This window comes from Myotis davidii, unplaced genomic scaffold, assembly GCF_000327345.1.
Source record: "Myotis davidii unplaced genomic scaffold, ASM32734v1 scaffold573, whole genome shotgun sequence".
Lineage (NCBI taxonomy): Eukaryota > Metazoa > Chordata > Mammalia > Chiroptera > Vespertilionidae > Myotis > Myotis davidii.
Genome location: NW_006285997.1, coordinates 634,912 through 638,070, shown reverse-complemented (window position 1 = coordinate 638,070; position 3,159 = coordinate 634,912). Strand labels below are relative to the sequence as shown.

The 3,159-nt window shown below is 51.9% G+C and overlaps 1 protein-coding gene across 1 annotated transcript in view; it reads right to left on the bottom strand.

Annotated features, from left to right (window-relative positions):
* The window catches only part of IMMP2L (inner mitochondrial membrane peptidase subunit 2), a 493,363-nt gene extending 492,004 nt beyond the window's left edge, over positions 1-1,359 (bottom strand). Inside the window, exon 1 of the mRNA XM_015559698.1 lies at positions 1,272-1,359. The gene's annotated coding sequence lies outside the window, so the exon portion shown is untranslated. The remainder of the gene's footprint in view (positions 1-1,271) is intronic.
* Between the last annotated feature and the right edge of the window lie 1,800 nt (positions 1,360-3,159).

Below are 3,159 nucleotides of genomic sequence, written 5' to 3'. Positions count from 1 at the left end.
TCAGGGACCTTGCAGTCACCACAATCCTCCAGTGGTCACTCGCCTGGAAGGGAAAGCAGGCCCTGACTGAGCTGTCCCTCTCCTTTCACTCCTGACTCTGCCCTTCACACTCTAACTGACCTACAGAGTCCCAGAACACCTGCTCTCAGAAGCCATACAACAGCCCATGATGTTAGCTCCTGCCACCTGCCCCTCCTACTCAGCCTCCAGCACTCCGCACAAACTCAGCCACCGCGCAAGCCCTCCACCCCCATCCACCTCCCACCCCCCGGGCGTCTCCGTGGGGACAGTGAGCTCCTGCGAGCCTTCCTGTGCCCGTCTCTCCATCGTGCGCATCGCATGGCACACTTCGGGGGTCTGTACAGATGGCTACTGTCCTACTACCAGCCATGGGCAAACTACGGCCCGCAGGCTGGATCCGGCCCGTTTGAAATGAATAAAACTATTGAAAAAAAAGACCGTACCCTTTTATGTAATGATGTTTACTTTGAATTTATATTAGTTCACACAAACACTCCATCCATGCTTTTGTTCCGGCCCTCCGGTCCAGTTTAAGAACCCATTGTGGCCCTCGAGTCAAAAAGTTTGCCCACCCCTGTACTAGACTATGAACTCCTTGATCAAGGACAGTGACTTTTCATCTTCGTATCTAGTTCAATGCACAGAGCATACAGTGTAAAAAATATGAAAATAAATTAAAGCCCGGCCGGCGGGCTCAGTGGTTGAGTGTCGGCCCATGAACCAGGTCACGGTTCGATTCCCGGTCAGGGCACATGCCCAGGTTGTGGCTCAATCCTCAGGAGGGATTCTTTCTCAATGCCTCTCTCTCTCCCTCTCCCTTCCTCTCTGCAATCAATAAAAACAGAGTTTCTTAAAATATTAAAAAGGAATGAATGAACTATAGGACAAGGAAAGGGCATGAAGACAGCCGCTGGACTTTGAGAAAAAAACCCAGATCCTAAGGAAGTACACATCTACTACTAAGTCCCCCCCATAAAAAAAACAAACAAAGAAATGCAGGGTTATTCAGATGGCATCGAAGCGATAAGAGAAAAAGCTAATCATTGGACTGAGCAGGCAGTAAGGAGGTCAGAGTCTGCGGCAGAGTGGCTGACTGAAGGCCAGAGATAAAGGGGTTCTTTCTAAGAGGGAAGTCTTTCATCGACCTCCGTCCGCCCATGGACCGAGTGAGAGGCCGGCACCTTCCCCTCAGCTCACACACCCCTTTGCCATCGCTCTCCATACCCCTTCCCAGTCCCACAACCAAGTACCAGGTTCCACGGGGAGTTCCCCTCGTTGGCACCCCCTGTCCTGGCCGGGGGGGTGTCTGGGATGTAAGAGATGGGGAGTCTTTGTTCTGGTAGCAAGGACCTAGAGGCAAGAAAATTGAACTAGTCTTTCCCGGGGACTTCCTCTGTACCAGTAGCAGGCTACTTTACAGGCCTCCATCTGACAGTGATCGCGAGGAGTGGCCCCATTTCTCAGATGAGGAATGTGTGTCCAAGACCACACAGCTGGGCCGTGACACAGCCTGTCCCAGAACCCGGGAAGGCAGCCTCCAGAGTATTCCGATAGCCCTGACATCTCACAGGAGGGGGACGTGGTCCAGCCACTCCAGGCTAGAACTCAGAACCCACAATTCTCCAACACCCTGTTATAAACGTGGGTGAGTCTATAGGACCACTCGCACAGCGGGCGTGCAGTGAGCGAACAAAGCTGTGGGGGCCTGACCTAGGAAGCTAAAAGCGACTTGTCATTTTACTCCTACATAATTACCCTGATCAGCATCACAAACAAAAATGAACCTCAAAAATGAGTTTTTGGATCACAAAGGGTCCTTAAATGAGGCTTCCCTTTAAGACTATTTTTCTTCCACAAAAAAAGTAAATAAATAAAAAATAAAAATAAAAAAACCACGCAGGATAGAAACGATCCCGCCTGTTGCCTTGTGAGAGCAGGGGCGCTGGCAGACCCTGCGGGGACCTGCTTGTCTGGCTGGGCCTCACTCACCGTGGGCTGTCATTTGAATAAAACACCACCCTCAGCCCTAGAGACAGGACTTATGATGGAGGCGCCACACCCCATGGCACGCCGGGGGACAGGCCTGTAATGTACTGACAGCGTGTACTCCTCAGCCACGCGAAACCCGGGGCCTGGTGTGAAATCAGACATCTGTGGACTCGTCTCCCTTGGCCCGGAGAGCAGCATTAGTTAGACACACTAACTACACGGCTGAGCTGTATTATTAAACCCACCGCTGGGCAAAATCATGACGCTCGGACACGAAGCATCGGCGGTTTTATGTGACGCTCACTTGCCACAGGCCTTCCTGAAATCAGGAAATCCTGGCTTTCAGACTCGGCTCAGGGCAGGGAGTGTCTCCTCACTGGGGAGCAGTCAGCGTTTCTTCAACACAGGACAGAAGCGCTTCCCCTTCATCTCTCAGGCCCCACCTGTGTGGGCAGGGCTGTGGGACCAGGCATCTGATGGGGGAGTCAGGGGTCAGGCCTCCTCCGGAGACTCTGGGATGGGCTATAACAGGATCCAATCTGCTGTGAAAATGCAAAACCCCAGGAGGCTTAGCACCTTCAGGAAAGTGAAATACTAGATCCTTTCCCACAATCACAAGAAAAGTCCTAAGAATGTGAGGGGTGACCAGAGAGAGACAGGGAGGGAAATTAGCGGGCCAGTGGCTGGTTGCACACACTCTTGGTAAGTATGCTCACTGCTCTGTTTCAACAGATGACAACCTAAGGAGCAGAGAAGTGTTAACAGGCCCAGAGGGCAGATCGAGCAAAATCAGAGCCAGGAATCAAGCCTGCGTCTAAAAGACTGTCTGCAGCCCTAGCCAGTTTGCTCAGTGGTTGGAGCATTGGCCCAAGGGCTGAAGGGTCTCGGATTCCATTCTGGTCAAGGGCACATACCTCGGTTGCAGGCTCGATTCTGGCCCCTGGTGGTGGTGGGAGAATGTGGGAGGCAACCAATCAATGTGCCTCTCTCACTGTGTGTGTGTGCGTGTGTGCGTGTGTGCGTGTGTGTGTGTGTGTGTGTGTGTGTGTGTGTGTCTCCTCCTACCTTCCACTTTCTCTAAAAAACAATGGGGAAAAATATCCTCGGGGGAGGATTAATAAAAATAAATAAAAGCCTGTATGTAAAAGG